We start from the raw sequence: 18,556 nt of genomic DNA, 5'->3' as shown, positions 1-18,556 counted from the left end.
AGGATTAGTCAAAGTTAAATTACGACTTAAAAACAAAAGTTCCTGCACGTGTTGAAGTTAAGCGTACTTAAATCGAAATAATCTTAAGTACTGGTGCATTTAGGATCGAAGGGAGAAAAAGACATTAAGCTCATGTCTTTCGCTCCCGAATCTCATAATCAAGGTTACATCCAGAAAGGATTAATTACCAATCTTTATCCAAGAACGTGGCATAATAAGTGTTCCAAATGAGTGACAAGATATTCAGATTGAAACGTCTTCCCTTTCATATTGAAAACGAAGCATTTTTCTAAGAAACTAGCTTTCCGCGATTAGGTATTCGATCGGCATTAATTACCAATCGTTTAGGAGCGATTAACAAATAACTTCTGATGACAACCCCGTGACAAAATCATTAGTGTCATTTCTGGGTGCAAGTTAAATATTTCCGCAGACGGGAGGATGATAAGAAGGCTTCGATTTGCCATTATGAAGCAGGCCCGAGTCGAAAAATGTATTAGAAACGAATTATTCAAGAATTAAAACCTTAGAATTGGAAGAACTAATTGAGCGACCAGACACTGCTACGACAAACGATTTCACATTTAAAAAAAACGCCTTAATGCTTCAGTGCGTGATTGGGAAAAAAGTATTGATTGGGAAGGGAAAAAATAATTCATTTACAATAATTCGACACTGGTCAATCAGTCGGATGACAGGTTAATTATCAGGTCACAGATTTTCTGAAATAATTACCTCCCTTATTAAAAATTCAGTAACACGTAATTTTACTTCTGTTTCCAGAAATGCTTAAACTATTGAAACACTCATAATGGGGTAGCGATTTTTAAATCGTTGCATGATATTCGCGATATGGCGCACTTGTGTCAAATCACACCTATTAATACCTTTATCTAAAACTATGAGATGTTCATGAAAAAAGTTGCAAAATCAAACGTAAAAATGGTATGTTTTACTTGAACTTGCTCATTTTTATAATTTAAAATTATGTAAGAAAGGAGTGAATCTATGGAAAACAATAGTAATTCTATCGCACATTCCTTATGTGAGCGCTGAATTAAACTATCAAGAACGGAATGAAATTAATATTTTCAACATTTATAAAAATATCCTCACAAAGCGAGAGAATGTTTCAGTACGTTACCCGAACAAATTGAATTTTAAAACAGTTACACGTTCATCAAAATAATAACATTATCCGTTTTTAAAGTTTGGACTGCATGTTAGGTAAATGTATTTGCTGTCAGTTGCACACAAAATGTTAAAAATGCAAGAATAGCTAGAAAACGGACGCATTATTGGCTATGTGATAAATATGAAGAGATGACAAAATATAATGAATGTTTTTTTTCCCTGAAATTCAACACATAATTTATATACAATTATGAGAGTTTGACAAATATATCAGCCCTAACAAAGAAATTGAAAGACGATGAAATATAATTTTCATTCTAATTTTCATACCATATGTATTTTAAAATTACTGCAAAATAAACGAAAGAAAATTATTCAATTATGGACTGTTATTGCTTTAATGATTTTCTTAATTAATTGCACTCGTGAATATGCTTGGAAACATTAAAAACCAAGAACAAAAGAACGATTTTTTAAAATCTAACTATCAGAAATATTACGATATATTTGTTTTAAAAATCTTCATTTGAATTCGATATTGACTATATTTCCTCAGCATTTAAAGCAAATATTTCAATATGATTCTTAAAACTACGGCGGTCGTTTTGTATATTCTAACATAAATTCATCAATATAACGAAACATAAATAGTTGGAACTCCAGAGAAAAGGTTTTTAATCTTGCTGCTTGAACTAGTTTGCGGTATGTATTTAATTGCAGGAGCAGAGAAGTTTTTCTTTTTGCGTAAAAATCCTTAAATGTGAAGGGGGAGTTGTGACGATGAAGCGCTTTCTAGGAGGGGTTGAGTGGGTAGAATAAAGAATGGGCCTCTTCCGACATAATTAGAAAATAGTCTAGGACAAAAATAAAATTTCCTACTTCGACTAGGGCCTCAACTTCAAAAGCTCGACTCAAGCTCCATCTACAATCGAAAACGAAAACGTCGAGTGCTAGGGATCAAAGGAAAATAGTGCTTCTTCCTTTTGAGGGGGGTTTTCTTTGCCCAAAGACATAGGAAAAGGGCGAGGAAGGGGGTAGAAATTTTTGCGAGCGGGAAACAAACAAACAATGCACCAGTGATGATGCTTCGAGTGCTGTCAATGCTGAAAGTGACCTCAGAAGATTATGAAGAGTGTTTTATCGCTGGACAATTTACTGACATCGTCACTTGCTGGGGGGGGGGGGGGGGAGAAAAATATTTGAGGGGAAAAAAAAGACAAAATAGAAAGAGAAGAAGGGTTGCATTGCTAAAGGAGAAATAAAAGAAGAGGCAGAAAAATAAATTATGCTGCTTTATCCTTTTTTTTTTTTTTTTTGAATCAGTTTTATTTGCCCAGCAAGCAAATGTTATTGTAATACGCGTCTCGGTAACATTTTAACAAAGCATTAACTACAAGCATTTCATTGGTACCATATCGAGTAAAAAGATGCATTTGAAGAACATGATCGCAATATTGTTGCATATCTAAAAATAAATTGATAATGCTCAGTTCTGAAAGGTAATTGCAAATTGCGGGAAAACCAATTTTCATAAACACTTCCTACTCAAAGAGTTTTAGAAACTAATAAGCCCCTTTCAAAGATCTTTTGTATTTCTGAAATTTTTCTGAAAGATTTCATTTGTTTTGTTTAAGGTAGTGTTCCAAATAAGGTCAACCTAAAGTTAAGGGCCAAATATATCGCTCATTTATGGTTCAATTGGTTCCAATCTTTGTACATTCGTCTAAGGGCTCATAAAAAGTTATTAAAAAATCATTATATGAAAATATTCAAGTTTATATTGTGTTTGGCAGCAGTTTATCAAAAAATATAGCAAATTAGCCTTAGTATGAACAGGGCCCCTAACAAGGCCACCTCTGAAAAAAAGAAAAAAAGGCTTTGGACCTACTTTTTTAGGAAGTTTTAGCAGCACATTTTGTGTAGCAATGATATCATTCAAAATTTCCGTAAAACTGGTAGGGTGTCTAAAATGGCATTAAAATTTGATGAAAAGATTGACAGTAAGAAACTAGCTGCACAATTATTTTAAGAAAAAATTCATAGTCACCATTTCTTTTCCTACTTCCTAACGGAGAAAAACACTTTACAATAAAAAAGAGTGCGTGACTTAATTATTTTTATTTTTTCAGACAGTAATTCAAGTTTACTTTAGAAACTCCCACATTAAATTCGTTGATTTTATCATTATTTTAACCACTTCAAAGCTCATTTCAAGTAGTGAACGTCATGCAGAAACATTAGTAAGTTCCAGGTTGTTTGAATAAATATCCAAAAATAAGAAGCCTCGTGGTATCATATAAGGCCTCAAGTTCCAAGCGTTTTTGTTGCATGCCCTTCATTTCACGCTAAATGTATTTCCAGTTAGATACCGAAACATGTGAAACCAAAATGTATACTCAGAATAGTGTCGTCTGAATTAAACGATCAAAAATAAGAAACTTGATTATGCAAAAGTTGTTGAGAGTTTTTGAGTACGTGATATCTCTCTCTCTCTCGCAATAATAAGACATGTAATGGTTAAGAACGTGCAATTACTGTAGTTGGGGGGGGGGGGACGATATTATCACTCCTCACGTAGACAGGTAAAATTGCCGGAAATTTTGTGGCGGCGGAAAAAAACTGGATTTTGTTTTCGGTTTTTTTCTGAAAAAAGGAAAAATAGAAAAAAAAAAAAACGGGGGTGGGGCGGATTTTTTGCGAACTAAAAGAGATTTATTTGCTATATTTTCTTAGAAAACTTTAAGAATGACGAAGCCATAAAAAAATACATGTTTTTTTTCTTTTAAATATAAATTTACATAAAGTTTTTATTGTTAAAAAAAAAGTTTTTTTTTCAGAACGCCAAAAAATATCTGAATTAGTCAAATCTTCAATCATCGATTAATTTTAAGTAAAATTTGATTTTTGTAAATTGTTAAATCGATTTTTTTGACAGAAATTTGTTTTTTTTTCTTTTTTTGTAAATTACGAGATTTTAAACTGAAATTTTAATGTGGGGCAAAGTGAAATAGTTATAATTACTTACATTTTTCAAAATGAACAAATTTTAAATTTGTTTTGAAAATTACGGTACGTAAAGAAAGAATGATATATTTTATAATAAATTTTGCATTGAAACATTATTTTTTATTTTTGACAGTAATTTTGTAACTCCAAAAAAAAAAAAAATGTGGAAATATTTCACTTTATTTTTTCATGTGGCAGAGTGAAAAATGAAATTTTTTTCTAATGAAATATTTTTTGTTCGATTATTAAAGATAGTTTTGATCAAATAAATGGGTAAATAAGATAGTGAATGAATAAATGAAATGAAAATGAAACAATAAAAGAATAAACAAATAAATAAGAAAAGTTAAAATGTGAAAAAAATAATGAATGAATTGTATAGTGAATTAACAAGATAATAAATGAATGAATGAATGAATAAGGTAATTATTATATGAAGGAATGTAGATGAAATAATTAATAAATGAATACGTCAGTGATTTGATAAAGGACTGAATAATTTTTTAAAATGAACTATTTTACTTTGCCCCGCATGCACTTGACTAACTGTACAAAGCATTTAAAATACAAATAACCTTAATATTTAAAAAAAAATAAAAATACCGCACTGAGGTATTTGAGGTATTATTTTATCCGCACTGAGGTATTACTAATTATTACTCATTTGTAGACCTCAAATTAATATTTAAAATGTTAGTAACATGGACTTCATAATTTAATAATAATAAAAATATTTTTTGACTTACAACAAAATATTACAATCCGATTTTGTAGTAAGTTACCGCCCTAACCCAGGGCTAAGGCAGAAATACTTAAAATACACCACCAGCTCAGTTATTCCATCCGAGGACTGCAGTTTCGTGCTTTTTAGCACTCATCAGCCCGGAATAGGAATCACAAGAGCTGGAGGCGAAAACCTCTTAAGGGAGCCTAGAGAGCCAAACAAACTGGTAGCTAATGCAGAATTAGAAAACCAGATGAGCGACCGCAGCAATGGTGCGGTTCAACTCAAAGATTGATGGCAAAGCTTGGTATTTTGTAGTAAGTTGTTTTAAGTATTACAATACGAGTTTCGATTTTTGAAAATTGTTTGTATTATTCTTTGATTTTCAGATGCAATTTTGTCTTGACTGGAATGGACTACATGCGTTACTACATAGTTAAAATATTACTACATAGGAGGCACTAAAAGAAAATATTTCTTTTTGCCCCACATTCCCCTACATATATATGTGTACACAGTCCAATCACATTAATGTGACCACCTATCATAGACCAGAATAACCACTATTCGTCAAGGGACCGCTGCAAGATGTGCAGGTAGAGAGTCAATTAAGTTTCTGAAGGTGAGAACTTAAAATTTTTACTTAAACATTTCCACTTACTGTTTGTTCTCAATAATATACACTAAATGCATGCACAAGTTCTGTGCATGTATTTACAGTGTCGATGTCGAAAATACCAACTAATACTTTGATGTACAGGGAAATTAAAGTATCTTAGAGCTTCCATTAACCAAGTTAATATTTTCATATGGGATACAGAGCAAAAAAAGAAATATTTAAACAAAGAAAAAAGCATTCAAGTGTAACTAAAATTTCTAAATGCGTAATTTTGTGCAAGAAATTTCAAAATTCTCAATTTTTCCGGAGTGGAAGTAAAGCTCCTCGGAAAAAAACGGAAAAGACCCGATTTTTCCACAAACTTTTCCTGTTTTTTTTTTTTTTTTTTTTTTTTTCCGACGATTTTTTCTAGTCTCTAAGATTTCTTCTAGTCTCTAAAAACAGTAGAACGGTAGAATTCAAAACCAGGACTTTCAAAACCGGCTGACCCAATCGCTGCACCACCTGTGTAGTGAAAATTTAATTGTGTGAATTAAATTGGGGTTCAATGAATTTCTTCCATAATTATTTGCTTTTTTAACAAATTTAATATACAATTTTTATTTCCCATGCTTCACTTTCCAAGAATCCTTAAGAATTCCGAGCTTAAGAGTCCACATCTGCACAACTTCAAAAACAAAAAAAACAAAACAAAAAAAAAACTTTTTGATTTTTATTGTAAGCGATCGACTTCCTGAAAGAAAAATAACTATATTTCTCCACTTAAAGCAAAAGAAAAATGATATATTTTTGAAATTCTATATAACGGCATAAAATTTAAATTGTGAAAGTTTATTTATTGCAGAGCCATATACAGCAATACTCAAAAGCAGATCTTTTCTACGCTCTTTTTCAAAAGAATTTAAATTTTCCTCTTTTCGTAGGTGATTTTTGTTTTCAGGGGAACGTGTAATGATATACACGAAGAACACGTTGACATTGTTAGAAGCTGGCTCGGCATTAATATTCATGGTAAAGCAGGAGCAGGGAGAAAAAAGCAGATATCAAAACGAAGATAGGTCTGTTTTGGCTCAAAAGCAACAAAGTTCTTAATTTTACGTAAGTAAGTCAGAGCCACTCCAATTCACAAACGGAATTCTTTTAGAGAAGCGGCTTTTCATTATTTTATTTTCCAAAGTTTTAATTCAAAATCTTGACAGTTACAGAGCCCGACTTCGTGTGGGCAGTCCCTGCATATTTTAATTTTGAGAACCCTCGGAAAAAATTTGAGAGAAACTAGAAGTAAGCAGGACTGTACTCAATCATTAAGAGCACAGTTTTTCTCTTTTTTCCGTCCATAGTAATGTTGCAGTGGGGTGTTTTAATGATTCAGAAATGCAAAAATGCTCTCGAATGGATATCTTAGTAACTCCATATTCAAAAATCATTAAAAAGCATCATTTAGAACAAAAGTTTTGGCAAGAGTTTTGAATTTAAAAAGAATTAAATACAAAAATTAAAGCAACCGAAACCGTCTTATGTTTAAAAAACAAATGCAGTTATCTGCAAAAATAAAGGACATTAACTTACATTTCTTATGAGTGAGATACTAGTCTCGAAAATTTCCGTTATTGAACCCAAAAGTATTTACATCCAATGTAATTCTACAAGTTTTTGTCTCTATATCAATGTATCTTTACAGTATAGGGTTGGACATAAATATATGCTCATGCAAAATTTTCGAGACTGGCAGTAAAAATATATATATATATATTTCTTCTGATATTTCATCATCATAGTGTCATGTTAGTATACTAAAATACACAGCTTAATCTTATTTATATTCTTTTACACTTTCAAAAATTGTTTAACATATCCAGGTTGATTGATATATGTATTTTGATAATTGACTATATAATGGTGCATTTCGACACAATTGAAAAGAAAGCTCCCTTGTTCATCAGTTTTTTTTTTTTTTTTGGAGGGGGGTGAGAGAGTTAAATCGCATTCACGAATATTTTGGTATTAGATTTCAATAAACAAAAACGTGCGTGAACTTTTATTTTTGTTAATAATTATTCTTTATCATTTGTTTCTGCTTGTCAGTAAAATGTAAGAGCAAAATGCGTAAACTCATATGTAATATATGTAAATATTATGTCGTAAAAATAAGGTAGATTTCAATATTGAGCAATTTAGTTGGAAAAAAAGTGTTAAGATCAAACTAGCACCTAGACGTAATTAAAACTAAAATGAGCCATCTTGCAGCACTACTGAAATGTCTGAAAACCGCCAATATGTGATTTTTAAACTGCTAGCTTCACACCGACAGTAACAGCGACAAACGCTTTGTCGTTCGGGTTCAAGACTTGCGTACTATATTTAACATATTCTCGTTACAAGTACTGCACAACACGTAAGCAAATATATTTACTTGAGAAATTTCTCATATTCTAATGATAGCATGTTTTATTCTTCCATAGTCACTAACCAATTTTCAAAAGACTTTTCCGGAACATGGATATAGAGACATTGGAGTGTTCTATTTAAGCCTATGGACATAGGCATTTAAAAATGTGTAATTGGTGGAAAAACATTGATTTGAATGCTCAACAACCTCATTACAGCCTGGAAAACAAACGACGCCTCGATACTTTAATTTTTATTTGATTCAGATTTAACTTTTTACCAAGAATAATTTAAATGCTCTGTGTTTTAGTTACTGTTTTTTTTAACAAGCTCGTTTTACAGATACCATTGATGCTAATTCGTATAAATATCTGTTATGGACTACGTCAATTTTGCTTGGCTGTTTGTGCGAAACTATAAAATTTCATGCGAAACTATACAATTTCATTTTCTTCTATTATCTCATAAAAAAGGGAACTTATAGCACCCTCTAACTCTCAATCTTAACCTAACAATATCAATGAATTTATTTACCTATTGGAAATAAATAATTGACTTGTACCGTAAAGAGTTAAATTCCCAAATTCTCACTGCTTCTTAATTCCTTTCAGGGGAATAATGACAACAAATGCCACATCCGCAATTGCAGAAACGAGATCAACATTCATTTTTTCGGTTATCGAATAGTTGACGACTTTCGGCATAATTTGGACATTCCTATTCTCATAACGACTTCACTCATTACAAAGACACAATGATGGAAAGACAAAAATTATGCGAGGGAATAAATCGCAGCGATTGCCTCATTTGAAACTCCGGAACGGTATTGGAAAGGATTAAAAGACAAAACCAGAGACAGCTTTGGCGTCACTACGCGAGAGCGGAGGAAAAAAGATCCCAGCGAAAATTACAAAGAACCTTTAATAAATTATAGTGTTTGCGTGTGCCAGCTTGACACTTTAATAAGTCACTGTGTGCCCGGGGCTAGTCTTATCGGGAGAGTTTTAAAGACGAAATAATCTTCCAAATGGAGGTAACCAGTTTTCTTCAATCACGGCTGGGAATTAATGTACATTAAGATTTGAGGTTAGAACCGATGGTATCGCAAGTGGCTGACCCCAAACACTGACCAGAGATGAAAAATTAGAGTCAGACATACAGTGGAGACTAATTAAATATTCGTGAGAAAGAGAAAGTATGTAGCAAGATTCAATTGGATTTGAATCTCTTTCAAAGCAATAAAACAGCAAGTAGGCTTTGTCTTTAGGCTAGACAGTACGCAAAAAAAATGAAAAAAAAAATGTTGTTGTTTTTCTAATGGCTTAACTAGTTGGGAACCATAGTGCCAAATTAAAAATCAGATGCTCAATTAGTTTTAAAGATACCGTAAGAATTCTGTATTTCGTCAGACAAAAAATGTGACAGCTCTGAGAGAGGATGATCAGTTTCACATTCATTTTAAAGCAATTTTTGTCTTAAAATTAATTTATTAAAACAGTTTGACTAAATCGATTAATTTAGTAAAATGGTTATAAACTAAAATATTTTTTGCGGAAATACCTTTTGTTTGTTTACGTTCAGCGTCTACTTATTTTTCCTTTTGACATTATACTCAAAAAAAAAAAAAAATTTTTTTGCTTTTAACTATCATTCAAATTTTTGACCAGTTTTACAGTTGAATATTTTACATCGAATTATACAACCTATCATGTATTGCTGTATTTGACTAAGTAAGCCAAGGTTATTGAAATTGCACACAATTGCAATATTTTAAGTTGAACGAAATATATTAAATGTATTCAAATCAAAAATAGGTTTGCATGCATGTTATAATTGGTAAGCAATGTATATCACTAAACTTAAGATAATGTATTATTAGTTTTAGTTTAACTTTTTGATGATCTTCAAATACGTTTTTCTAATACATGTATTTATGTTGAAAAGAAGGTTGTTTTTGCCAATAACCCTTTTCACGTTTGATATGAAGTCTTGAAAAAAATTTTTTTTATATGTTTTTAAAGATATGTAGTATTAAATTTAAACTATACATAGGATCAATGAGTTATAGTTTTTTTTTCTATTTTTAATGCGTCAAAGTACATTTCAAACTTGCCCCCCCCCCCATTTTTGCTCAAGTTTAACCACAAAAAACAAAACTGCAAAAAAATGTAAAGAACGATCAAATTTTTCATTTCATACTAAATTTTAATCCCAACAACTAGCGAATTATAAATCACATGAAATAATTTATGAGAACTTTCGAAACCTGCAAAAACTGTGTTTCTCTCTTTATGTTGGTCGTTATTTCCATTGGCGATAAATTGAAAATATTAATATTTCTGGCATAAAATAATGCATTCAGAAATTTACAATATTCACATTCAAATGCTTTTTTTCCGCTGTCTCAAAGTTTCCGGACATTTTGCAACTCTAAATTTACATTAGAAAAAAACTGCTTACATACATATATATATATATATATAGCAATAATAATTAAAGAATAATGTAAATATTAGCTGTGAAAGAAAAAAAATCTTAAATTGCTTAGAACCAAGTACTAAACGTTTTGAAGAATTAATTGTTAGGCGCATGAGCAATCGCGTGCAACGGAAGTCTCGGTTTCAGTGAAATTATAAGCTAAAGCTTTCGGAATCGAATTTATTCCTCCTGAATAAAAACTAGAAGACCCTTCTTTCCGATATTTTTCTAATATACGCTACACACATTTTACTTTTTTCAGAAAATATTTATCCCTACAAATTTGCTTTTGAGTACAGAAATTACTAGGGAATATTAGTTCTATGTTTGTTGCAATGTAATACCAGATAATGTGTTTGAGAAAGAAAGATTAAATCTGACGGCTCAATGAAAAATAACTTTTTCAAGTTTCTTTTCCATCATTTAGGAACTCTGGTTAAAATCCAACTTTACTGTATCGATTCTCACAAATTTCTCCAAATATTAAAATTACACTCCCCCCCCCCCTCATAATAAAAAAATCATTCATGTTAAGAAAGAAGAACTTAACAAGACATACTAACTCACATGTACAAATTTCTTCTTCCACACGCACCCAATTATTTATTAATTTTTCAAAACTTATTTAATAAATATTTTGTTATTTGAAGCATGAGATTTTTATCAAATTACCTAAATGCTTTTTCACAAAATTGTTCCTTGAAAATAACAGCAAAGTTTGATACTTTCTCAGTTTTGTCCGCAACGTTAAAATTTTTAAAACAAAAAACATTTTATTTTTCATTTAAAGGTTTAGGACCAATAGTAAAGAACAAATATCATTGAGTTTTTTTACTTTTTAACGTGTATGAATAAAAAAAACTAACATAAATATTAATTTGACACTAATAAAATTAATAATCAAAAACGCTCCTTACATGACTCCAACAAAGTTAAAAAATTAAAACATTTTTAATTGCATCACTTACCTTCTGAATTTCTGGCAGCATTTTTTTTCAAGTTAACTGGCACATAGGTTTTAGCAATTGGCCGGAAAAAAAAAATAAAAAAAAATTGGTAGCCTAAAACGAATTCAAAACGCCTCAAAAGGTTAAAACATAAAAATTACATCAACTTTTCTTATTGAAATCTTTTTAGTTCCTTTATTCAATCATAAGCTCTATGGATTATGCATTAAAAATACGGCAGTGAAAAAAGTAAACAATAGATATATTATTTTTAACCCTTACAGTATACGTTTAATAAAAATGAACCTTGAGAACATTTATTTCAAATGTCTATAAGTTTTTTCTTTAGATTAAAGCAAAAGACAGTAGATAGAGTTTTTTAAATATGTGAATGCATCCCTCCTTCTGTCAGATTTACGTTTCTATCAAAAAAAAGTATGCTACACCGGTTTAGTTGCTGATAGAGAATTTGACGTAAAAACTGATTTTTCAGATTTAATCTTGTACTATAGAATTATTATACTCTACTTTAGCATCTCTGGTTATTTTCAGAAATTAGAGCGCAAAGATGATGTTTGCTGCTGCCCAATTATTTTAAATATAGTTTCGTATATTCCAAAAGTTTTTTTTTTTTTTTTTTTTTTAAGTTTTAATCGTGACGAACATTTTCCTAGACACGTTTCAAAACAAATGGCTGTTTTAAAACTGCCTCGAAAGGAAACAAAATTTAACCTTCTAACTGGCGAAGGTAACAAAAACATACATTTCTTTACTTTACACCAAATTACTACAAAATTTAAACTCCGTGCTAATTAATACACATAATTAAAATTTTCAAAGAGCCATTTTGTATAAGTAAATCTGATCTCTTTTTCGTATTTACGTAGGAAAGCTACGTGTTCTTATTTCAGCAAGCAGAGATGCTTTTTCAGAATATTTAAATAGAAATTGCAAATTACATCTTGTTTAAATACCTCGATGAATTTTTAAAGAATTTCAAAAATCAAGTAAAACAATTTTTTCCCATAAGAAACTATTTTCCCTTAAAATGGAAATTTAATGCTTTAGTGATACTGAATTAAAATAAAAATGGTTCAAATCAAGATAAAAACAAATAATCTAAATAAACTGGATTAAAATAAATAATTTAAAACAATAAAATAGATAATTCTTAATTGATAGTGAATAGAGATAAAGACAAAAAATATTTACGTTTGCAAATCTCCTTTTCCCCCCTTAGAGTGGTTCTTTTTCACACTTAGAACCATGTGTCTTATTACGCTTTTTAACTTGGTATGGTTATAATGCAATCGTGAGGATTGTATTCTATTCAAATAATTTTCAACGGCAAGTTTTCCATATTTTAAAATTGCGGTATAAATCCGCTTATCCACCACCCACGAGATACAGATAAGGGTGACCATACTGCATTTTTGAGCTTAATGTCATAGAACTGCTATATGTTTTCTCGTTTCCCCCTCAATACACACACACACACACACACACATATATATATATATATATATATATATATATATATATATATATACACATAATCGAGTTTGCTTTTACCGAGTAAAGTAGAAAAGAAGTACCAGGCCGCTGATTTTGTTTTACATTTTAATTTTCGTTTATTTTGTTTTCAGCATTCACCATGAAGTAAACATTCCAAAAATTTGGTTACGACAAACCACTGAATGCTTAGTACAAATTTAGAGAATATATGTACTTAAAAGAACACAGATGTTAGTCGCAATGTCTCACTACACACGTTAAGGTACTCAAAAATACTAAAAATACTAACTTTTCCATTTGATCCGATGAAGCACGTGAATTCAGTGCTTAAAAAAATATTTCAACCCTTTTTCAGGAACACGCAATAGGTTGAATGTTGGAAGTTTCGTGTTTGCAAGATATATTTTACAATAAAAAAAAGACGGATAGAGCTCGTTTGCATGAACGAGATTAGAATTCATCAAAATAAGGAAAATTAGTTTACTTTGTTACGAAAACATACCTGAGATCGTCAGACAGTCAGGAGACGTTCGTTGATTGGACGCACATTTCAGTCGAACACAGAGTATCTGGAAAATAAATAAGTAAATTATAATAAAACTATTTTCAGAGGTCATTTATCAAGAAAAACAGCATTGGTTATTTATGAGATACATATAACAAAACTAGAATGAAACTTTTCTTTCCCTTCCGCACTCATTGGGAGTACTAGTACAGGTCAGCACAGTAAAAAGTTTTCTTTGACTGGAGTAATCATAAAAAAATGGTAGGGTAGACCAACCAGTGAATGAACACTGCGTAATTTTTTGAAAAACAAAAAAAGTTTCTAAAACCTTTTTCTTAGATGAATTAGCAGTAGTAACTTCCTTCTACTTTCTTCTGGAAAGAAAACTACCAAAATAGTGGAGAATTTTTATTTTATTTTAGCCTTTCCTACCCCCCCCCCCAAAAAAAAAAACAAAGAAATCCGATGCATAACCACTAAAGTAGTTGTAATTTTTTTTTTTATTAATTACATATGTCAACTAAAATGTTTTCACTGCCATCTGACGAATGCTACGACGAAATTTTTAACGATGCATTGAATTTTTGAAAATGAAATCGCGCTTAAGTGGTCATTCACTGGTCAGTTTATGTCATCATAATAGCGAAGGAAAAAATAAACTCCTTCTCCCCCTCCCCTCCTCCAAAAAAAAACCTATTCTAAAACAACCTGGAAAAACAAATACAATTTTTTATTAAATTTATTTTTACTTTTCTCAGTACCACCTGCAATTAAGCAATTTAATACAGTCGAACTCGTTATAACGAGAGCAAAGGGAGTGCGCTATTTGCTCGTTATAACCGAGTGCTAGCCAAAAGCGAGTTTGTGAAAAAAACCATAAACATCATTCATGGTTGCTTTTTATTCTTCTTTTGAAAAAATTTACAGTACCAAATCATTTGGTTACTTTGCTTTGAACTATTTTTATGTCTCTTTCTTGCGTCATTGTTTTTGCGGAATACACATATGCATTTTTAAATGTTTCTTTACACCACAAATGAAAGAAAAGTGCTATCATCGCTTGTTAGGATTTATCACTAACTTAGGTTGACTTTGGAATGTTAAAGAACATTTACCAAAAAAGAATAAGTTGAGCTGAAGACAATAGAAATTTTACGAATCAAAATATTGCTCGCTTTAAGCAGGGTTTGCTCGTTAATAGCGAGTTATGCTCCCATAGACTTAACATTGTACCAACCAAGTATTTCAGATGTCCGCTCTAAATTCGGGTTCTTTTAATCAGGGCTCGTTATAAGAGGGTTGGCGATCTGAGGAATGAAAAATGAAAATAAAAATCTAATAAAACCACATTTATTTCGTCAACAGTATCAAAGCATAGCAACGCAGGCAATTTTGGAATAGAAAGAAAAAAAATTACTATATTTTCCTTTATCCTTTGTAAACATCAAGTAAAAACAATATTAGCGATTTCAAGAACATGCGCGTTAAAGTGTAGAGTGATAAACAGTTTGATAGCAAAAGCTGTGAAAAGGACCAGTTTCGTACTATAGAACAACAATGCTATCGAACAAATAGAACACAGTAGAAAAAGTTCTGAAAGAGGGAGAGCGATGTCGTTGATTGAAGAGAGTCAAAAGGAACAAGGAACAGTGGAAAGCCAAATGCAATTTGGGGCTAAATGGAATAGAGTGCAATTGAATTGCAAATATTCAATATAGTTTTATTATTTCCAACACTGCATTAGGTGAAACTAGCGTTCAATCAAAATGCTCGAACTGTCTTTGAATTAAAACATAGTCTTATTTATTAAAAGATGATCACAAATATATGTTTAAATATGCAAAACTTGGATAAGAAATGTAGATATTTGATAGCTGAACTGCTGATATTGAATAATATTTTATCAATAAAATACATCATTAGGTAAAACTATCATTTAATAAAGACGTTAGCATTGTCTTAGCAATAAAATATAACCTTTTTTTTATTTAAAAGTTAACATTCAAGTAGATATTAAAGTACATAAATTTTTGATTAAAAAATGATAGTAATTTGGTAGCAGCAATGATTTGGTTTTAAGTTTCAGTTTCAAACAAAACACCTGCAGAAAAATTAAAATTTAGAGAGCGTTTTCTTTTATAAAACTTATCAGCATTAATGTTAGAGACAATATTGGATTTCAGTTATATTTATTTAACTATTGCTAGTCATGATTAAAGAACGTATAACGTACACAGTTCCAAGGCAAGGGTTCTTAAAAGTGACCATAAGAACCACAAATTTCAATTTAAATGCAATATAGTGCATTTTGGCTCTTTAAAATGCAGTTACACTGCAAAAGTAAAAGCGTTCTCATATAATGTCCTTACCTGAACATTATTCGAGCATTGAAATATCATATTGGCTTTGTAGTTCAAACATAATGCAACTCGACTTTTACTACGCTAAAAGGTTAATTTAGAAATTAAGTTTATCTACAATGTCTCTGATATTGAGCTGAATACCAACAGCATTATGACTCCCAAATTTTAACGATGTACCTGATAACAGCATTATTGTTCGCAGTATGCCTCACAAAGTAGTTTAAATACAGCAATAACTAGTTTAAATACAGCATTAACACTCACAATCCCTGTTATTAATAGTGGCATAAGTGATTCAGTGATGATGTTCTGTCGCACAAATTATGAAGATGAAATTAATTACGATATAAGTGCTCGAACATTGTGTCATAAATTCTTTCAATTTAAATGTTACAGCATCTGTGTTTGCATTATATCGGTCAACTTGTGGCGAATCAAACATTTTTCCATGAAAGGAGACAAAAGGAATTATTACTTTAGCAGTCGTATTCTATTGCATACTCTCTCTGTGAAAAGCCTAGTGGATTATGGCGTTAGTGCTCATGCTCTATTTCTCAAGGGACATCTTAGCCAGTAACGGTATTTATGCTCGTACTCTATTACGTAAATTGTAATAACTTACCCAGTGCCGGCATTAGTGCTCATACTCTATTACGTAAACTGTAACAACTTACTCAGTGCCGGCATTAGTGCTCATATTTTATTGCTAAAATTATGGCAACGTTGCCATTAACGGTATAAGTGCCTAAGCTCAACTGCACAAACAGCGACAACGTATCCGACTGCGGCATTGGTGTTCATATGTGGCATACATCGTATCAAGTAATGGCACTATGGAGCCATAATTTTAAAATTGCGTATTAAAGTGCGACGATATACAAAAATTGTGGCTGTAGTGCTTTGCTTTTTTTTTCGGGCAAATTATATCTGCCTATCCGGTTCCATCATTAGTGGACAAAGAGAAGTTATTTTAATCGACAAAAATATTGTCATAAATTTAAAATAAGTATAGCATTTTCATCTCTAGTTATACTGCCGTGTGCAGGTAAAGGGCAATATCTACAAATTTTCTTTTTTCATTTTTGTCATCTACACTGTAAAAAAAAACTGTAAATTTTGAAGAAGTTATCCGTATTTTTTACAGAAAAAAACTGTTAGTTATAAAATACAGGATTTCTCTGTTTTTTTTTTTTTTTTGTTTTTTTTTTGAATCTGTAACCGGTTATAAGCGTTAACTGTTACCATCGCCTCACCGCGTACTTTGTTTTTCTTCGAAATTTCGCCCGCCTGTTTGGATTTTGGTTCTCGTGCTCGAGTTTTTTGATCTTATATTTATTTAAAGCGAGTAAGTCTTAAATCGTTTGCAACTTCCATTTCATTGCATCCTAATCAATATTTTATTATTATGTTTTTTTGTCATCTGTTGCAGAGTATATTCGGAAATTTACCTTTGTATACATGTATTTCGTAGTAGTATAGTAAATATTGAAATGTATTTATAAAAGTATAGTTTCATTTTTTAATCTTCATAAAATAATAAATCAGCTTGAATAAATAATGAAAATACGGAAGATTTCTGTAAAATAAACGGAAGAAAACTGGCGTCCTGGCTGACAGTTTTTTTCCGTAAATTTTACAGATTTTTTTTAGTGTACTGTACGTTATCTTTATAGTACAAGCTCGCTTGTTTGGTTTCCGCTGAAAAAAAGAGCGAAAAAAACGTCTAATTCCAGTTTTTCCTATCGTTAGTATTGAATCCCCCACACATTTTTTCAAATATCTCGAAAATTCATTTTTGCAGATACTGTTGTTTACCTGCACACGGCAGTATTGTCACTCTATTGGTAAGTCTGGTATCTAAACATACTAAAAATGAAAAAACTTATCGAAGCATTCAAATTTTGAAGAACGCTTTGAAGGATAAAGCACAAAATCGAATCTAAGGAGGAAAAAAAAAGGTTCAGAGGTTTCGATTAATAAACGAATTTTATTAGCGCATACTTGAATGTGCGCGTGGCGAAAAAGAACAGTGTCATTTCTCGGGCGAAAAAACGTCCCCCAACAACAAGAATGCAGAGAACGAGAAAAACATTTTTTTCCCTCCTCCAAAATAAACTTCGTGCTCAATGAAGCCTAGCAAGACAATCACAGACGGCAAATTAGCATTTAGTCAATTTGTATCCATTGAGCGAAACAAGTTCAGAGCCCTGCGCTCAGCTGGACAAGCAAAAGATTAATAAGCCTTGGAATCTGAGCGATTTGATTATCTTGGCTTGAAAAACTTTGGAGAACCGAAACAAAAATTATTTTCGCCGCTAGTGAAATGACTTAACAAATTTAATTAAAAAGGATCAAATGGAATAATAACCGGCCGGCATTAAAAAAAAAATTGCTAACGCCGAATTGTTGAGCGATACCGTCGGCAGAAAATATAAAGAAGTGGAAAATGGAATTTTGTGATTTTCCGCTGAAAAGAAGAAATAATAAAATGAGTAGTTCACTTTTCGGAAAAAGCTAGTCTTCCCGAAATTAGCAATAAATAATCAAGTAGCTATTGTAAACACCGAGATTTATAAAGAACCAATCTTTTATTGTTGTAAATGGTATCGAACAAATAAAAAGATAATTTGTTTTGTAACGGATAAATTTATTATAGTTAAAAGCTTTTAATATATTACGGCACATTCGTGAATAAAAAACAGAACATCTTCCCGATTCCATGCACGACAACAAAAACAAAACGCGTTATAATAACAATAACGTAACACGGGAACAACGAAAACTTAAAAAGAGCCCCGTCATTCAGTTCTGAAAAGCTACATAAAACTAAACAAAGCGGGAAGACAGTTTTAAACGGATTCCTATTTTTACAACTAC

At 31.2% G+C, this 18,556-nt stretch overlaps 1 protein-coding gene across 1 annotated transcript in view; it reads right to left on the bottom strand.

Annotated features, from left to right (window-relative positions):
* Positions 1–18,556, bottom strand: part of LOC129231282 (zinc finger protein rotund-like) — a 539,800-nt gene that overhangs the window by 424,778 nt on the left and 96,466 nt on the right. The window contains exon 2 of the mRNA XM_054865569.1: positions 13,314–13,380. The gene's annotated coding sequence lies outside the window, so the exon portion shown is untranslated. The remainder of the gene's footprint in view (positions 1–13,313; positions 13,381–18,556) is intronic.

Source organism: Uloborus diversus, chromosome 10 (genome assembly GCF_026930045.1).
Source record: "Uloborus diversus isolate 005 chromosome 10, Udiv.v.3.1, whole genome shotgun sequence".
Lineage (NCBI taxonomy): Eukaryota > Metazoa > Arthropoda > Arachnida > Araneae > Uloboridae > Uloborus > Uloborus diversus.
Note: the sequence above shows the minus strand (reverse complement) of the source record. Positions and strands in the feature narration are given on the sequence as shown.